This window comes from Narcine bancroftii, chromosome 7, assembly GCF_036971445.1.
Source record: "Narcine bancroftii isolate sNarBan1 chromosome 7, sNarBan1.hap1, whole genome shotgun sequence".
Taxonomy (NCBI): Eukaryota; Metazoa; Chordata; class Chondrichthyes; order Torpediniformes; family Narcinidae; genus Narcine; species Narcine bancroftii.
This window is the reverse complement of record NC_091475.1, coordinates 155,979,018-155,999,960: the sequence shown is the minus strand read 5'-3', so window position 1 is coordinate 155,999,960 and position 20,943 is coordinate 155,979,018. Positions and strand designations below refer to the sequence as shown.

General features: G+C 41.5%; 1 protein-coding gene across 8 annotated transcripts in view; it reads right to left on the bottom strand.

The window, feature by feature from the left end:
* Nucleotides 1-20,943, bottom strand: part of sytl2a (synaptotagmin-like 2a) — a 146,506-nt gene that overhangs the window by 79,731 nt on the left and 45,832 nt on the right. For 3 of the 8 annotated variants that reach the window (XM_069890945.1, XM_069890949.1, XM_069890950.1), the window contains exon 1: nt 19,710-19,868. The exons of 1 other annotated variant lie outside the window; for it this stretch is intronic. The gene's annotated coding sequence lies outside the window, so the exon portion shown is untranslated. Of the gene's footprint in view, nt 1-16,260; nt 16,296-19,492; nt 19,686-19,709; nt 19,869-20,943 lie in introns of those variants that run through there. 4 more of the 8 variants (XM_069890951.1, XM_069890953.1, XM_069890947.1 and 1 more) reach the window with 3 other exon arrangements.

Sequence of the window (20,943 nt, the reverse complement as noted above, 5' to 3'; positions counted from 1 at the left end):
AAAAATATCACACCAACATGAACACAAAACACATCTGTAATTCGAATGGAAACCTCTGGGAAATTAAGAATAGGAATTAACGCAGCCTTGATGGGACCACCTTCATCCCAAAAATAAACAAACATAAATGTGCTAGGCCATAATGGAAAAGACAGATCCAAACAAATCTAATTCTGACAAAATCCCACACAGACATGTCTTGTCCATGGCTCATGTTCTGCCAAATTGAAGCCTCTAGTAAACTGGAAGAACAACACTTAAATTCTGTCTCGAAAGATGACATCAATAATAACTTATCCCATTTCCGGTAATTCCCTCCCCCCTCCATTTCTGTCATCCTCTTTTTCCCTTCTCTTATTCATCTGACTCCTTTCCTTCTCTTTCCCCTGCCTGTCACTCACACCTTCCTAGCCCTTTTCCTTTCTTCCTCCTACCTGTATTAGCATCTTTTTCAGCCCTATCACCCCTCTTCTTTCGCGCCTCAGTTCCTTTCCCAGCAGGCTTCACCTATCACCTCTTAGGCCTGTACTGCTCTCCGCTTCCCCACTTTCTTGTTTGGGCATTTGCCCAATTTTTGGTAAACCTGACAAAGGCCTCAGACACAAAATGTCGACTGCCTTTTGTTTTCTATAGATGCTGCATGACCTGCCAAGATCTACCACCATTTTTATGTATTGCCCCTTGGTGAAAAAATATTGATTTGTAACATCCAAAATGTTTTGCCACTTCATATCCCATAATTTCAAGCATTAAAAATTTCTATCTGACAGGCAACTTTGTTCTTTATATTTATACCGGAGTCAGAAAACAAATTTGTAACTAAAAAAAAAGAGGAACAATGAAGCTAGTTTGATAACATCCTTCTGGGTTATAATTCCATATTTAAAGTAACATTTAAAAAAGCCAAGGTCTTTCCTGGAGGATGCAAACATGCTCTTTTTTAGATTCACAAAGGTGAAACTAGAGTGGCCCTCTGGATATACTTTCACCCTGGACCTAATCAAAGACCTATCAAAATATCATCTGCTCCATTTGTTCCATATTCTTGTTACCTGATCATAAAGCATTATCAAAGCATTGACTAACATTTACAAAAATAAACAGCGTGATTTAAAGTCAACAATTTAGCAGGGAGTATTAGTGCAGAGATTGGTGAAGTATTTGATAGACTAAGACACAGCCACACCCTCTGTTCACAAGGGAATCAAGGATCTGGGTGGTGTAGGATCGTGGCATGGAGTTAAAAGATCAGTCATTGGAAGGGCAGGTGCAAGAGGCTGAAAGACCCATTTCTTCTTCTTTTTGATTGGTCACATTCATAACCCGTCAATATCTTTTGCAGATTTTTTTTTAAAACAATCATCTTGAAGACTACAAGCTGAAGTCCTTTCATATTTAACATCGTACCTTTGACTACAAATCTTGTCCAATATGCAGCAACCATAAAATCTGCACACAAATACATGCCATTGAGGGGACATCAAGGAAAGGCTGCTCAACTTTCTCTCCATTTGCAAGCTCCTCTGGTCTCCACTGCTAATTCTTCCATTTAATACAGTTCCTGTGTGACAGATTCTTTGAAGACAGAGAAGTGATCTCTGTAGATTACTGATCCAAGAAATCTCAAGGCAAATTGTGCATTGTGTGGTGTACAATTGATGTTATAAGTTTGTAGCGTTCGCACTACTTGAGTGTGGAGAAAAACAACATGCGCACCAAAGCCTTGGAAAACGAGACTGGTTTATTGTTCTGGCCGTTGCACCTATTATGGACGCCAGGGGCTGATGTCAGAGCCCCGCATCATCAGAGCACCGGCCTCCGTTTGGCTGGAGTTTCCCCTCTTCCCACCATGCGGAGGTCTCCTGGGACAATGGCCGGTGCCATCCCCAGCTTCACGCGGTCATCAGCCATTTTGCAAGCTGATCTGTGACTCTGTGTACAGGCCGCTACAAGTTCAATATTATCTCATTCAAATTGGAGAATGTACACACAGTGACTATGAAGCAATGGCTCAGCTTTGCACATCTAGAATTGAAAATTGGACTCCAATTACACTGTACTGAATATGGGACAAGCCAACTAATATCTAAAATGTCCCAGGATATTTTGTCACCAAATTGCACCTGGCATGAATATCAAGCAAATCTTCTGACTGCCTTTCAAGTTATTTGTTGAATTGAGAAGCTAGGTTCCAGCAGGATAATAGAATTTCAAACAACGAAGGGAAAGGAAGTGTTTTACTTTTTCAAAACAAATCACTGCTGCTAAAATAAGAATTGTTCAAACAGTGAATGCATAACATCTGCTTATTAATTCAACCACAACATACAGTGAACACTTTATAAATTTGGCATAAAACCACCAAGCTCTTGTCATCCCATCATGTAGTTGAAAGAGTTAGTGGTGGAGACCTCAACAGTATGTCAAGGAAGCTGAGCAGCTCTTCTTTTCAAAGGACCTGTACAACATATCAGTTGGGGCCACTGTGACCAGCTTACATGCACATTCTGTAATTTGTATCAATTAAACATACATGCACACACATGCCTTATTTCAATCGGTCCCAGACTGCGGTCGTGTCACTATGCATACCACTGCACCGTCATGAAAGTAGGCCAGTTGAACATCTTTCATTTATGAACATTGACTTAACTGAATGTGGCACAACCTACAAATCAGAGCTTCTTTTGAGTTTGTACTGAAGAAGCACGACTACAGTAACCAGTAAATGAAGCATTTATCCAGCATTTAAAATATATTCTCTCCATTCAGCCATGACATCATTGAATGGTGGTGCAGACTCAATGCGCCAATCTCTTAAGTTTTATCGGCAATAATCTGGTACTGCCAAAAAGTGGCTAACCTCTGTTCAGGTACATGGCGCTTACTTTTTGACTCTGAGTATTACCATGACTATACAGGCAAGCCCACATTACAGGAGGGTTGCATTCTAGAAATGAGACCATATGATGACTACCTTTAGTATGAAGTCATATCATCTGTATTTGCATCAAGAAACACAAGTAAAGGGGAAAAAAAAAGTAGTTTTCCCCCCCACAAACACAGATTCTGTGAAGGCAAATTTTATTCAATATCTTAAATTTTAGGTTAGTGTTAGTGAATTCTGGAAAAACAAATTTCCATTATCTAAATGGTCACAACTCAGGGTCACCTGCATTGAATTCTGGTCCTCAAAAGATGCATGCTGGAAGCCATTAGGTTGTTCAAAACACGGATTGACTTCTTCATCTGTATACCAGTGATACAGCAGTAAAACACATTTACATTGAAATGGATAAAATGTAATTGATTAAATCAACAAATTGGAAAAAATAATTTCCAGATCTCACTTGTATTCACTGAACCTCAATATACAGACATTATCTTTGGAAAAATTCACTAGAGACAAGTACAGCAGATATATTTCTTTCCACACTGCTGTCAGTATCAATAGCAAAATTAAGCAAAGGATGCCATCAGTTTCTTGGTGTTGGTGCTGTGCAATTACTCAGAAAAAGGTGTCAGGTGCTCCTTCTATCCAATTGCCTGCAGTTCACTTTTGGCCAAAGTGTAGTACCTGTTTAGCCTCCCATTAAGGATAATGTGAAGCCATGGAATGCAGATGGTGGATGGTTTTTACAAGCTGATTCTATAATTTATGGTTGTAAAACTAAAAACGCTGGGCAAATAAATCTGCTGATCAATGGTCAGGGTTACCCATTCAGTATGGACACTGCAACTGAAGAAGGCAATGGGAAACCACTTCAGTATTTTTCCCTTGTATAATCATGATCTCAACATCAACTACGGTCTCAGCTCAAAGATGGAGTCTTCACCGAAGGAGAACAGGGGAGGCAAGAACAACAATTCGGAGGGTCAGAGATCATGACGGATGGAGAGACATTATCAGCCATGCCAAACAGAAAGGCACCTGAATGAATCCCATCAGTTTATATCACCATTGCAAACAAGATTATACGTGATTGGCATGCTGTTATAATGAGTTGCATCAGTCAATGTGTTTGATGGGCACCCCTCCACATTCCAAATCCTGATTTAAAAGTGCAGCCCCTGTATTTCTCCCTCCCCCTTCAAAAACCACACTCTACATTGTCAGGGTACGCATTTAAGTCGATTCATCCTCATTTTCCAGTTGTATTTTTTGCTCATTTATTTTGAAAAAAATTTTTTTTGGATTATCCCTCAGTAAGCCTACCAGTCTTATGGACTCATTGATGAGGCATCAATTTTATTAGCTATAATTTTCTATAATAGAGCTGATCCTGAAGCCAGAGAAGCTGGAAATTGACCCTCAATCACCTCAGCCACTCTGATACGGTGCAGCACTACTCCCTTGTTCTAAGGCCAGTAAACCAAAAGTTCTCCTTTGCCTCAAAGTCACATACAGTGGATGTCCGTGACTACCCCATTTGGGGTACAGACTACAACGACTGCAAGCCCGTCGCCACAAAAAACAGACAGTACAGTGGGACAGGGTCTTTATTCCGCAGAAGTACAGTGGCTACTTAATGAGAGGCCAGAAACAGCCCTTGGAGACACAAGTGGTGGTAATGAGGCATGGGGGTGAAGAAAAGAATGGTCATCAACTACAGTCAGTCCATTAACAGGTACACATAACTAGACACGTACACCCTCCCATCAACGTGAAGTCCACGTATCATCAGCTCCCTATCAGCCCAGAGGACTGCCAATATACTGGGTTTGAGACTGCTGGCTGCCTTTACCACTTCCTGCAGGTCCCCTTCGACATCACCAGCAGAGTATCTGTCTTCCAGCAGGAGATGGACCACATAATAGATCATTACAAGCTGCAGGCCACTTTCCATATCTCAACAATGTCGCCATTTGCAGCTACAACCTGCAGGGCCATGATGCCAACCTTCAGATTCCTCCAAACCCCCAAGCTCCTCAAATTCACATACAATGAGGTCAAGTGTGTATTTCTCACATCCTCCCTCTCTATCTTTGGGTGTGTCATTGAGAATGGAGTCATTGGTCCTGACCCTGACGCACCCACTCCAGGAAATTCCCCTCCCCACAGCCCCAAGGCCCTGAAAAGGTGCCTGGGCTTTTCCTCTTACTATGCCCAGTGGGCCCCTAACTATGCAGACAAGGCCTGGCCCCTCATTAAACCCACCTCTTTCCCTCTGATGCCAGAGGCCCGTGCAGCCTTCAGCCGCATCAAGGCAGATATTGCCAAGGCCACAATGCATGCTGTGGCTGAATCTACCCCATTCCAGGTGGATTGCGATATGTCAGACTTCACTCTGGCTGCTACACTTAACCAGGTAGGCTGATGAGTTGTTTTATTTTCCTGTACCCTCCAGGGCCCAGAAATTCACCAATCCCCTGTCAAGAAGGAAGCCCAAGCCATTGTTGAGGCAGTGCGGGACTGGAGACACTACCTGCCCGGTGAACAATTTACCCTGCTAACTGACCAACATGCAGTGGTGTTCATGTTCAATAATCAGCAGCGAGGAAAAACCAAGAACGACAAGATATTGAGGTAGAGAATTGAACTGTCCACCTACAATTACATTAAATTGTACCACCCCAGGAAACTCAATGAGCCACCTGATGCCCAGAACCTGTGCCAGCGCACAAATCAACCGCCTACAAGCCCTTCACAATAGCTCTGCCACCCTGGAGTTACCAGGTTCTTCCACTTCAAAGTCCACAACCCGCTGCACTCCATTGAAGATATCAAGCCAATGACCAAAAACTGCCAGGTCTGCATTGAGTGCAAACCACACTTCTACCACCCAGACAGAGCACAGTTGATAAAGGCCACCCACCACTGTGAATGCCTGCTCTCCATTTTATTGATGAGTACTCCAGTTTTCCATTTTCCATCCTCTGCCCTGACATGACAACTGCCACAGTCATCAGGCCCCTGCGCAGTCTATTCAGCTTTCCCTGTTATATTCATAGTGAACGGGGGTCCTCTTTTATGAGCGACGAACTGAATCAGTTCCTGCTGGCCAGAAGCATTGCCACAAGCAGGATTACTAGCTACTACCCCTGGGGGAATGGGCAGGTGGGAATGGACAGGTGGAAAGGGAGAACACCACAGTCTGGAAGGCTGACCTCCTAGCCCTGAGATCTAAGGGCCTTCCAGTCTTCCGCTGGCAAGAGGTCCTCCCAGAAGCACTCCATCAGGTCTCTCCTATGTACAGCCACCAATGCCAGACTGCATATGTATATTCTCCTTTCCCAGGAAATCTGTGACAAGGGCCACGCTGCCAACATTGCTGACCAGGGCTGGTCCTACTCCAGAAGCATGTGAGCAGCCCCAAGCCTGACCCTCTGGTTGAAAAGGTCCACCTCCTCCACACCAACCCCCCAATACGTGGCGTACCCTGATAAGCACAAGGACACAGTTAGGGATCTGGCACTCTCAGGGGCTCTGGAGACTTCCACTGATCACTTCACACCCCTAGCCACCCACGTTGTGCCAGGGCCATAGCACATTACCTCACCCCCAACAGAGGACACACCACTCGTCATCACAACCCACCAGCCCAACGCCAATGATTGTACACAGGCAACCCCAGACTGCCCAGGATCCCATTGCTGCATCGCAGCCAGTATTACAAAGCAGCAGAAAACCAGACTGCCTGAAAGACTTAATCTGTTATTGTATTATCAACACTTCACCCTGCCTGTCTCTTCTCCCTGCCTGTCTCTTTTTAAAAAGGGGTCAAATGTGGTAAACCACTAAATGTATATATTTAACTGTTTGGCCAACTGTACCTGTGGCCCCTTCCACAGGCTTCTGAATAAAGGTGACTGTTCCACAGCCCCCTCCCCAGTGCAGGACAGTTGAGCAGCATGAACATGCCTTTGTTCAACTTCAATCTTTTGGAGTCATTGATGGTGCATCAATGGCATGGAAGACCTTGTCCTGGGAGCAGATGCAACAGAGACAAAGGAATTGAGAGAAGGGAATAGTTACAAGTTTGTTTCATCTAAATCATCTAAAACAACCAGTTTGGGCAAAAAAATAAAACACTAACCTACAAATGATTCTGATTTCACATGCTCAAAAGCTGCCTTTCACACCCCTGATGACAAAAATGTCTCAGAGCTTGCTCAGTCTTGTCTGATTTTAGAATTCAAAGCTGAGTCAGCCCTGGTTAGTGTGGTGCATTTTCCTTTTGCAAACAACTTCTGTTGTTTGCAGTCTTTGTTATGGAATTCTAGTCTCTTCCCAGATATTCCAAAGATGGGAAATTGCTGCATTGAAATAAGTGACTGACTCGCTGGCTAGTGCATCACTTTTCCACACCATCCTCTGGTCTGGCAGCGTCCTGCCTCAACTATCCCAATTCTTCTGTGGATGTCTTGTCCCCCTTTCTCTCTCTCTCTTTCTTTTTACTGTTTCTCTCCAACTCTCCCCCCCTCTCCCTCACTCTCTCCCCCCTCTCCCTCACTCTCTCCCCCCCCTCCCTCACTCTCTCCCCCCCCCCTCACTCTCTCCCCCCCCTCCCTCACTCTCTCCCCCCCCTCCCTCACTCTCTCCCCCCCCTCCCTCACTCTCTCCCCCCCCTCCCTCACTCTCTCCCCCCCCTCCCTCACTCTCTCCCCCCCCTCCCTCACTCTCTCCCCCCCCTCCCTCACTCTCTCCCCCCCTCTCCCTCACTCTCTCCCCCCCTCTCCCTCACTCTCTCCCCCCCCTCTCCCTCACTCTCTCCCCCCCCTCTCCCTCACTCTCTCCCCCTCTCCCTCTCACGCTCCCCCCCTCTCCCTCACGCTCCCCCCCTCTCCCTCACGCTCCCCCCCTCTCCCTCACGCTCCCCCCCTCTCCCTCACGCTCCCCCCCTCTCCCTCACTCTCTCCCCCCCTCTCCCTCACTCTCTCCCCCCTCTCCCTCACTCTCTCCCCCCTCTCCCTCACTCTCTCCCCCCTCTCCTCACTCTCTCCCCCCCTCTCCCTCACTCTCTCCCCCCCTCTCCCTCACTCTCTCCCCCCCTCTCCCTCACTCTCTCCCCCCCTCTCCCTCACTCTCTCCCCCCCTCTCCCTCACTCTCTCCCCCCCCTCTCCCTCACTCTCTCCCCCCCTCTCCCTCACTCTCTCCCCCCCTCTCCCTCACTCTCTCCCCCCCTCTCCCTCACTCTCTCCCCCCCTCTCCCTCACTCTCTCCCCCCCTCTCCCTCACTCTCTCCCCCCCTCTCCCTCACTCTCTCCCCCCCTCTCCCTCACTCTCTCCCCCCCTCTCCCTCACTCTCTCCCCCCCTCTCCCTCACTCTCTCCCCCCCTCTCCCTCACTCTCTCCCCCCCTCTCCCTCACTCTCTCCCCCCCTCTCCCTCACTCTCTCCCCCCCTCTCCCTCACTCTCTCCCCCCCTCTCCCTCACTCTCTCCCCCCCTCTCCCTCACTCTCTCCCCCCCTCTCCCTCACTCTCTCCCCCCCTCTCCCTCACTCTCTCCCCCCTCTCCCTCACTCTCTCCCCCCCTCTCCCTCACTCTCTCCCCCCCTCTCCCTCACTCTCTCCCCCCCTCTCCCTCACTCTCTCCCCCCCTCTCCCTCACTCTCTCCCCCCCTCTCCCTCACTCTCTCCCCCCCTCTCCCTCACTCTCTCCCCCCTCTCCCTCACTCTCTCCCCCCCTTTCCCTCACTCTCTCCCCCCCTTTCCCTCACTCTCTCCCCCCCCTCCCTCACTCATTTTCTCTCTATCTTCCTCTGGTTTCTTCCTTTATTCCTGCTGCCGAGCACATGCTTTTGTCTCACTGCAACTCAACTTCATTCCTGTCATTGTTCTCTTCTCACCAAATTTTCACCTCCAAAGTCCTTTTTACCCAAAATCCTGTAGATCCCATCGTCCAGAGTGTGGAATTTTTATCCTCGTTGCCACTTCATCTTGTATTTTCCCTTTGTAAATAACCTCACTCAAGAGATGCTGTAAGCACTTTTATTCATGTCAAGATGGTGCCAAACTGAACCACCCCATACAATGTAACTCTGCGTATATGACATCACGCATGCATGCGCATTTCCATAATGTTAGGACTTGGATAGAAGACCACGCATGAATACTTGCTACAGTTTAGGTGAAGAGAAAATGCCCAAGAATTGACAATGATCCAAAGCTTCTTTCAACATCTAAATTGCCCAAAATTTTCAGTGATCTCAGGGCTGATTCTGACTGTTTGAATAACTTGGTACTCCAATACTTTATCAACTAGATATCAAAAGAAAGCTTGAACAGTATTTTTGTGAGTAGCCCTGACTTTGTTCAAAGAACTTTAGTTTGTTGAAACTCTTTGCTGACTTAGTAAGGCAGGGATGCCCATTTTTTATTTTGTTTTCAATGATAGCATCGAACATTACCACTTGTTGCATAGATTCTGACAGAATTCAACAAAGAATTTGTAAATCAAGAGGAAAGTTGAGCAACTTGAAAGCAACTGGAGATGATCCAATAATGTATTGAGTAAAACATGACGCAAACAAAATATTAAACCAATCCAGTCTCATAGTCTGTAACATATCCTACAAAGAATCTTATTTTGGTTCCTTATTGGAATAAATTCTATATGATTCTATGAACACATTTGCATAGAAAGTCACCATTTTATTGAGTTGAAGACTGTCTGCAGTCAGCAGCAAGAATCCATGCTGGGTATTTAATTCCAGCCTAAATTCTCACTCAATTTGTTCACATTCTGTTGATAAACGAAGCTGACTCCATACCTCTCATGGCAAAACCCTTCAAATGGATCAAAATGTCCTTTTTGTAAAATTGCTGATAAGGTGTTTGCAGCCAGTAAAACACGACTCCTGGCTTAGGCTGTTGTCAAAACATGCCTTCATGTGTGGAACAAAAGAAAACATTAGAACAAGTTGGGTGTTCATAATTGACAAAATACTATGTCTTCTTGGGCAAAATGTAAATTGCAAAGACTAGTTAGGAATATTGTATTTCATGTTTGACCATTAATCGCCCAGAAGCAACAACCCCCTGATAATGGTACAAAAAGATACCAAAATTTAAACAATTAATGTTACGTTTGGGCAAGGTTGGAGAGCAAACAATAAAATGTTTTTGTTAGAAGTAATACCATGCTCTTAAAAAGTGTAAAAATAAACTTCAAGCCTTGGTGGTAAAATTGAAAAAAAAGTGAAACAAATTGGATTCATTAGAAACATTGGAGCATAGAAGGTTGAGAGGGGATTTGATAGAGCTATTTAAATTTATGAGGGGGAAAAAAAAAAATCGATAGAGAAGATGTGAATAGGCTCTTCCCATTGAAGATAGAAGAGATTGGAATGAGGGGTCATAAGTTAAGGGTTAGGAGTAACACAAGAGGAAGCTTCTTCAGTCAGAGAGTGGTGGCTGAGAGGAATGACCTTCCAGAAGAGGTGGTTGTAGCAGGGTCAATTTTGTCATTTAAGAGGAGGTTGGATGAGTACATGGATGTGAGGGGGTTGGAGGGTTATGGGCAGAGAGCAGGTAGGTGGAGTTCACTTAAATCGGTGCGGACTAGAAGGGCTGATATGGCCTGTTTCCGTGTTGTAATTGATATATGGTTATAAAAGCATTCTTTAAAAAAATGCCATATTATTTCCTACTTCTCATGACAAGTGGCTATTCAGCCCATCACATGTATGTCAGCTTTCAAAGGTAATCCTATGGTCTTAATTTCAAATGACCTATTCTCTTTTATATCAACAACCCTGTGAAATTTTGAAGACGGAGAGGCAAACAAATAGGTTTGGTGAACCTATTACTGCAGTAAAAGTAACATTATTTGAAGTGATGTTCTGTCATAAAAGGCATTTTAAAAATGCACGTGTAATACTTGCACTGTAGCTTCACTGTTTTTAGCAAGTACAAGCAAATAATAGAAATCGAAGAGCTTCAGTAAAAGAAGAACATGTTAAATGTACAGATCCTTACACAAATGTTGGGAAGGAAGTGCAAAGCAGGGGGTAGGTGGCAGGGAGAAGAGGGGGTTGTCGTCGAAGTACAAAGAGGTTAGACTATATAATTTACTAATCTACATCAGATTGAGTTTTGAACAATAAAATTTATGGAAAGTGGAGAAATATAAACAGTGGCATAGATATTTGTGGAATGCTAATGGCAATTAAATCATTGGTGAGGATTTTGACCAAAGTGGAACTGGTAAAAGTGGCCCATCTTAGTAGAAACACAACATGGTAACTTGCAACTCATTTGGAGTTGTACATAATCTCTATGTTATTACAGCCAGAGCTAGTAACCGGAATAAAGGGAGGAAGCCAATGTTGTAAGAACTGAATTTACGGAAAATATCCAAAATGGTCTTTCTGAAAGTTACAAAGAAATTTGACTAATGTGCTATTCCAGGAACTCTTAAAAGATTTTTGAATGAATTTTTAAATTTTTCCAATTGTACTACCCCGACTAAATGCAATTCTTTTTTCTAAGTCCTCCTTTGAAAAACCTCAATGTAAATTAAATTTGTTTCTCCCACTTACAAGTATTAAAAATATTTTTAAAATTCTGACAACAATTCTGTCTGGCTCAGAGATCAAATTAGTTGAATCTTCAACCTGCATTGCAAAATGGATTTTCAGATGCCTCCTGCTGCTAAAAGGCAAATTACAAACAGATCTCATCATAGTGCCATGTTTCTACTGGGACACCTCGTATCACCGCAAATTTTTGTCCCCCGCATCACTGCGTATTTTACCCAAACTGTTTCTACTGAGCGATAAATGCAGGGCGACCAGGAAGTCGTGTATTTTTAGGTCACATATCAGGTCGTTTTGTTTTCCCATCCAAAATGCCCTTCACCATCATTTCCTGCCATTTTGTGATCAAGAATCGCTGAAGATCAAATGTCCAGTTGATTCTGTCCAACATATTCCAACGAAGAAATGAAAAAGTTATTATAACAACAGACAAGCTTGATATTTGTCCAGGGAAATTACTCCAATTTAACAATACACAAAGGAACAGCGGAGGTGATATGAACGCAGTATAGCTAGCTAGTAGGTAGCTTGTGCAGTATATATATGCAATAAGATAATGCGCTGTGCCGGTGCGTGCATGCGATGATCAATTGAAAAGCGCGGGCGAAAAATCGAGACTTCCGGTACACCGCGAATTCGTTACTCACTGTGTTTCTACTGAAAAATCGTCCCTCGCATCACCACGCATCGACCACCTCAAAAGGTGGATGACGGAACACCTCGCATCGGCCCGCTGTGTTTCTACTGAGGAAAAATTCGAGGTGTTACCTCGCATCGCCCCGAATTTTCATCGCTCAGTAGAAACACGGCCATAGTCATATTCAGCTCAGAAACAAGTCCTTCAGTCAAACTAGTTAATCTTGACCAAATCTGATCGATCAATCTGTCCCAAGATCTTGTAAATGTTTTAATTATACCTGTCACTACCATTTTCAAGTACCAATCATCCTCTAAGTGGAAACCCATGCCTCTCGGATCCCCTTTAAATCTTTCCCTTCCCACCTTAAACTTAATGTCCTCTTGTTGTAGACTTCCCACTCAAGAAAGAAGGTTGTCATCATTAACCAGTGTCTTATACATCTTGTACAGATGTCACATTGAAATGAATGAAAGCAAATGTGTCACATGCTTTCTTTAACACTGGGTCAAGCATTTTTGCCATCTTCAGGGAACCATGTACTTGTACCCCAGGTCCTTTTTTTTTCTGTACACCACTCCACAGTGTTCCATCATTTATTGTGCAGGTTCTGACTTGGTTTATCCGCCCAAAATGCATCACTTAACACTTCCTTCAGTTAAATTCTATCTGCCACTCCTTTGACCCACCTTCCCAATTGATCTCAATCCTGTCACAAGCAACCTTCTTCACCAATTCTCATGTCAGCTGCAACAGAAAAATAGAAGGGCCAATAATACATCCCCTGAAGAAAACTGTATAGAAATCTGAAGAGAAACTATTCCTGGAGATGCAATGTTGGCAATAAAATATAGTTAATGGCTTCAAGGTAGATGACATTTTGAAGTATCATTTGCTGACACTTTTTTTCAAAGCAGACATGCGATAACTGCATTTTAAAATATGATTGGACAAGTTAGAACTATGATCAAGAATACTGAGGATGCAAAAGTCTGACTAGACTGAAGCAAGGAGAAACAGAAAAAATGCAGGGAAGAGTCTTCTATCATGTATTTCCTTCTACCAACAATTACAAATCAGCAATCCATCTGCCACAAGTGTGGACATGAAAATTCATTATGAAAATTCATTAGGATGTCTGCAAGAATATTATAAAATTTAAACCCAGTCTTTGGTCCTAGATGTATTATGCAATGATTTTTTTCACAAATCACTAGACAACAATTTTCTTTCAGAAGGTTTGCTTACTGAAAACTAATTGGGGATTATGATAAACAATTTCAAGCAGAATAAAAAGATAAGTTCAGATTTGTTGTATCACATTGGAAGTTGGAGAAACATCAAATGAACTTTTATTGGATTTAGCAATGTTTATCACATAATGATGCTGTTCAACTGACCTAAAAAATGTTTTGTGGCTGATTTTCATCTATATCAGCATCTGATGCCTCTTGTGTCAGTGTCTTAACAATAGTCAGCCAGCAATGATGGATTCCACTTGCCCTAATACCACTTTTCTATGGTCTCAATGTCCTGGTGAAACCTTTCACCATGTTCATCCTTGACTGCACCAAGATCAGCAGGGAAGTCCAAGTATGAATGCAGAAAATGAATTTTCAGTGATTTTATGGTTTTGTATACTTGAAGGAAATCACAAAAATATGTTACATCTAAAAAATACAGTATGTGATGATAGGAAAATTTTACAGTGATTTTCATGATCGAGTCAGGAAGCAAAATCTTCATTGTTCAGTGTTTGGAGAGCGCAAAAGAGAGATCTTTATTCTAAATATATACATCCCTCTCTATAGATATATTATCTCTACCTCTCGCATATATATCTCTATCAACTCATTCAGATTATATGTCTTTAACATTCTAGAACATCCACTTGTTTACTACCTAAAATCAATACTTATGAATGCTAGATTATACTCATGTCAATGCTTTGCTCACATAAAAGATTATTTAGAATAAAAACAACAAAATGCTGAAAATCCTCAGTAATAAGGCATCATCTGTGAGAGAGAAACAGTTAACATATCATATTGATGAATCTTCATAAGAATGTTAAAGCAGCAGAAATAGCTATTGACAAATGCCTCAACCAAAAGTATTTACTTTCTGATCAATATTGTTTCACCTGCAAGATATTTTCCCAAAGTAGTCGTCTGCTTGGTAAAACTATTTAAAACTATGTAAGGTTTTGAATTGTCTAATGTTTTTCACAATGTCAAGACATTCCAATGTGCTTTAAGGTAGCAGAATTTTGCATGGATAACATTTTACATAGAGTCCTTAAAACAGTACATAGACGATAACCATAAAATACACTTCTCAGGAGGGTTGATTGGCAAGTAAGTACTAGGCAAGACACGGGAGAAATTTCTCCAATTCTTAAAAATAATCCCTGGGAACGTTTTGTTCTCGTCAGAGAGCAGGTAGCACGTTGGTTCTGTGTCTCAACTGAAAAACAGCAGGTTTATCGTTATTCCATAATTCCCAATAATACTCCAGAGTGCCAGTTTGGAGGTTTGTGCTTAAGACTCTGGAGTGAAACTCAGCATTCTAACTCAGAGACAAGAATGCTATCAAAATGAGCAAAGGGATACACACACAAAGGGACATAATTTTGGGTAATATTAGAGGCTTGTTTTCCTGTCATTTTAAGAGGAGTACTGATTGACAATTATAATGATCCTGCAAAATGCAAAAAGATTTAATATCTGCAACACTCATTTCTGCCACCTAGGGTATCCGAAATCTTATAAACAAATTTATATGCTGTAATACTGGCAAATGCAAATTCTGAAGAGGTGCGAAACTTGTAAGACCAGTCAAAACCATTCACAATGTGTATGCTCAGTAAATATTTGTGTTTATCAGTCAGATGATAAGACATGTAAAATAAATTTACATTTGCTGTCCATTCTATAATCCCATTTGGCATACTTCAGTCTCAAGCATAAAACTGAAAGTATTTTAACTGTAGATTATACAAATCGCACAATCACCAGCTCATCTTTTTTTTGTTATATTTTAGTTTTCCTAATTCATTTCCAGTTTTGAAAAGAAATACAATCTTTATGCTGTTTGCTGTAATAAATTGTTATTCAACTAGATTCAAGATCTACTGAAATAATGGATTGAAATTTTGGCAGATGAGGGAAATGGCAAGTAAGAGTATTTTCATCCAAAATGTTAATTATGGTCATTACATTCAATAAAATGTCTCTTAGCTAAACAACAAATTAAAACTTCAAATTTAATTCGTTAATATATTTCATGTGATTCAAGTGATCACTCCCAAAATTTTAGACGATAGGAAGTTATTTTAAAACCCCTGGACTTAAAAAAAATTATTTGAATAGGGTTAGGAATGTTAAATTAAGCTCAGCGAACCGAGTTGTGCATAATTCATAGCCTGTTGCAAATTGAGTGCCCATCCTAATATGAATCACTGAGGCAGTTTACTGTGAAGGCACAGGATATTAGTCATAGCCTCAACTAAACTCAAGTAGACTAAAAGCTGCCTCTATATAAACAACAAAATCCAATGTACCTAAATTTGACGTTATAAATACGAGTCTGGTTTATTTTGGATCATAGAATTTCAGACAGACTACCCATTTAAAAAAAACAATGATGGGTTGTCAGCAAGAAAAGTTAATTAAGTAATGCCATGCTCATTTTGGTGAAGCCCATGTCTTACTTCACACAAAGTAACTGCAAGATTGTTAAATGGTTTTAACTCAACTCTTAACACAGGATTTTCTACACATGAATTTGCCATGATGTGCATTTGAACAAATTATTGCCCTTGGGAAAAAAAAATTTCTTGGCAAACAAGGCATAAATCCGTAAAGGTAGCATATAAAAAAGTAAATTAATGAAATTAAAGCATAATATTTACTCTACCCAAAAAGTTGCAATGTGCAATCAATTTTACAGGATGTGGTGCGGCATTAAACATTACATACAAGGATACATTTAAGACTATTTTTCTACTGACAACTGGTATTTCTAAAGAACAATAATTTGCCAAGTTTCATAAATTAGAGTATTTTTAATCTGTGACACAAAATTAAATCATGGACAAAATCTATAAAATAGAGCAGATGAGTTCCACATCATCACATACTTTCATGTCTTTAGATTCTCTTCTCTCCCACATACCTGCACATTTAAGAAAACAATATGTCCATATCCATAACATATTAGTCAAAAAAAATTAGAATACTTTCACAAAAAATGTACTCAGAGAAGTGCTGCAATCTAAAATAGCCAATACCATAAATAATATATATTCAAAAATGTAAAATTAAGTTAGGTGATTTACTTATGCAACTCTTTCAAACCTCCCATACCAGTCATGCTATTCCTGGAAATGGTTATTTGGCTGAAAGCTCCTCTGAGCAAATTTTAAGATTCCAGTGTACCAAGACTGCTGTCATGTACACAAATAATTCATTTCAATGTACATTTTCTTTAATTTACAATCATGTTCAAATCTCTGCTTCTTCACACCACTATTTAACAAATAAGATATCACCAAGTTCTCAGTGAAATGAGTGATATTCACATTTCTGGTGGTAATTTTGTAAGAATGATTGTGAAGAGCCAAGATATCTGCAGACTTCAACACAACCATGGTCCAAACATGCACCACAGATTTCCCAGGCCCAATCATCTTCAGCTGCTTCTTCAATTAATCTCCTTTCAAGGTTCTTTTATTGTCGTGTACATAAATACACAAAATGTGTTTACTTTTGTTTTCCTGTAAAAGCACACAAAGAAACACCACTAAACCACCGCCCCTACCAAGAAGAGAAAGAAGCAAAAGAGAGTCCCTTTAGAGGCATCAAGTGCCCATTGATCATGCCATCTCCTCCTGAGTTTCTGTTATCTTTGGAGCTGTAGAGTCTCCTATCTGTTCCAGAGGTGAACTTGTGACAGAGTATTTAGAGGTGGTTTGGGAGGAATTGTTAGAGCAGCTTGCACACACACATTTTAAAACACAGAATATTTGCAGGACTTTTGCAGAATGCTTTCTAAAGGAGGCAACAAAGTATCGACAGCAGCTTGCCTGGGAGAGCATGTGATCTTTGCAGGCAGAGGAGAAGAGTTTTGCTCTCAGAGAAGGAGGGAGTGAAACAGAGAGATAGGAGACAGAAATCAGTTCCAGAAGGACAAGCTGGCAAACTTTGGAAGGCTGCCTGGTCAAAGGAGAAGACTGGTGGTGTGAAAGGTGACCTGAAAGAAAGAGGATCATCTGGAGAACTCTGAAGGGGGCAAGTTTCATCAGCAAGACTGATTGAGAAGGAATTAGTTGCGGATGTTCTGGAAAAGGAATCTCTCTCTGAAAACCAGCAAGAACCCTCCTGAGTGGTAACCATTTGCCTATTAAGCACCAAAGACTAGTGAACTTTGTTAATGCCAACTTCTGTGCACAGTACAAGAATTGCCTGCAACCAGTGAAATTGGACTGTGATCCAAAGAACTTTTCTAATCTTAAATATGCATTACACACACCTGCACTTGGTATTAGAGGGGGGATCAAGTAGTTAAGTAATAAGTTAAAGTTCGATTCTGTTTTCTTGTTTAAATATAATTAAAAACTACTTTTGCTTAAGTTACCCTGTGTTGTGGTGGATACCTATTGCTGCTGGTTTTTGGGGTCCTCTGGAGACTCTGTAACAAACCCAAGCTCCAGGCATCCAAGTGATTCTCCTTGACCCCTGGTTCTAAATTCCTGTACAATTAGGGGGATGTTAACTTCGGAGGCCTTTCAGGAACCCTGTTCACCATCAGTACCCTCATAAATCCCAATCCCACTACCTGCTTACCAAGGGCCAATCTCCAGCAGCCCACAGTGTGGTGTGAGCCCTTCATCCACCAAGACTCTTGCTGGCCTACTGCTGTGATCTCCTCCCCTGTAGGGTCTTCTCTCAGAATTTTTTTTCCACACTCTGTGCCAGTGCACTGGTCTCCAGAGCCTGCAAACTTCTTGGTGTGGGTTGCCAAGCATGGGCATTGCCATAATTGAACACAGACCTCCGTGTAGTCTCCAAACAAAAAAAAAACACTGCCAGATCCATTCTACAGATGTTTCAAACTCATATAGGATCATTAGTGTCACAACTGGGGAGTAAAACCTCACAGAGGAGCATTAGAAGATACAGTTCCTCTCCCCATGGGTCGACATTAGTGGCAGTGTTGGTGTTACCGCAGCTGCATCAGTGCCACCATTTTCATCACAAGGTCAAAAGTGTGGATGTTTGTTGATGACTTGCATTGTTCAATTCCATTTGCAACTCTTCAACAAATAAGCTAGTCCATGCCAGCACACAGGAAGGCTTAGATAACATTCAGGCATGTACTGTTAGTGGTAAGTAACATTTGCTCCACCAAAGTGTCTGACAAAGGCAATCTCCAACCAGAGAGCCTAACACCTCTTCCTGACATCACCATGCTAAATTCTCCACCAACAATATCCAAGGATCACCATTCACCCCATACTGAGCCATATGCTGTCACTATGAGAGGAGGTCTTACCTTCAGCTATTTAAAAGCCTTTGCATCAACTCCAAGCAACAAGTCTGATAGAATACTCTTCACTTGATCCAACAAACCCTCAAGAATCTTTGATAACATCCAGGTCAAATCAACCTGTCTTACTGGTATTTGATAACCCTTCCCCTGCAACACAGTGGAAATATCTTCACCTGAAGAGGTGCAGTGGTTCAAGGCCAACTGGGGATGGACAATAAATATTGACTCAGCAAACTGCGAAGCAAAAGATTTTGGAGAGAAAAAAAACCCTCTAATTCTTTTGAATGCAGTTGCAAAATTTACTATCCAGTTAACCCTTTGGATTCCGTGTCCCTGTTTTCACGACTTTCAACAGTGCATAGATTCCGTATCCCGGTTTTATTCCCAACTACCAACTGGTTCATGCTGGTGTTCGTACGAGTTAATCCATGGACGCAGTGCGGAGAATATATTATAAAAGGTTAAAAATGGCCGGAGTCCAAAGGGTTAAGTGGCAAGTTTAGCAACTTGAAGTTTCAGAAAGAAAAGAGAAACTAGAACAATCTAATTACCCCCAGTATTACACTAAACGTTCAGAGTCTATCTTGATAAATCCTCAAATCAAATCCTACCATTTATTTAATCAAAAGATTACCAAAAGTCTAAGCTAATGTACCTGTTGCTTCGATTTGTTTATTTGCACGAGACAAATGATACTGTGAAGTTGGACAGATTTGATAAATAGGGGGATGTGATTAAAATCACACAGTAAAAAGGACATATCGTGAAGATACCGTTTCTTTTTAAGCTAAAACGTTGACAAAGTACAAAAATGAACTCACCTTTCTCACAGGTAATATGCAGTTGCTGTAACTTACTCTATAAATTGTGATTGCTGGTTTCTGATTTCGACATTAAACATGCTCATGATTTTAAATACCAAATCACAAACCAAAGTTAATGTTCACATTTTTGTGACTCGTCTCTGTTAATCCTTAAACCTGCTCGACGAATATCATTCCGGACAACATTACTATTCATGGGCAAACTGCGACTCACCAAAACAGGCTTCGTCAATACTACTGCATAATCCAGTTAACAAGGCAGGAATGCTTAAACTGATCCCAGTCACAAATGTTACACTTCCCCAAAGTCAGAGAGTCACAAATATTTTGCGTTCAGCAACTCAATAGGGTGCTTTAAACAAAATGGTCTTTTTGCAGTCGATCCAGTACAACCAAACTGAAGTCTCCGCCCCCAGGATAATTAATACATTGCATTCCTATGATATACCGAAACTGGGCAAGGTTCTCGTGTGCAAACAATGACATGGAATCCGGAAGTGGGTTATCCACTGGTGTCAACCCTCAAAGCAAACAGGAATGTGAAAGAAAATGACATGCTTCTCTGAGTAGGAAGGAACCAGACGATTTCCTTCAAAAACTGCGCTGATTGCTTTTACAATCGAACGCCAAAGGCGTTGACTGAGCCTGAAGCTTTTTGCACGATGGGATCGGTGACAGATAATTTTCTAAACTTTATTGTCCAAAATATATGAAAAATTATATTCAGCATTTGAACATATTTACTAATATTTATGTTGTATCTCATTACCTCCAGTTGGGAACATATTGAATTAAAAACTGAAAAATAAGACACATCTTGCAATTATTTATTATCTGATATTTCACGTAACATGTTAAGAATATGCAAATTTTCTACGACACATTGAAAGATGAGATTGGCAAAACTGCTATTTTGGTTCATCTTGGGCATAAAAAAACCTCAAGAGATTCAAGGTAGTGTACACAATGTCACAAGCACATTTGTAGAAAGGATCATCCAAACTGCCCCCAAACTCACATACGACTTTAAGTAACCCCTAGGCCATCGGTGCTCTGTGATTAGTAAGGGATTGCTAAAGGTGGTATGTGATTGGGAAGGGAAGGTTGAGAGTCATTGCTCTGGACCCAATTATTACTGAAATATTTTGCTTGAGAAAAATTGTCATTGGTCCATTTCCTTGGGAGTTATGAAACCGTGCACATAACGACTCAATTAGATAGAATTAAAACAGTGGTTTTCCAACTTTTTCCTTTCCACCCACATACCACCTTAAGCAATCCCTTACTAATCACAGAGCACCTATGGCATAGGGAATACTTAAATTGGTATGTGAGTGGAAAGTACAAGGTTGATAACCACTGATTTATAACTTTCTTGAAAAAGAATTTATAATTTCATCTTTTTTTTTCTCCTTTGGGTTGTGGTTTTTTGTTGTCATGTTTTGATA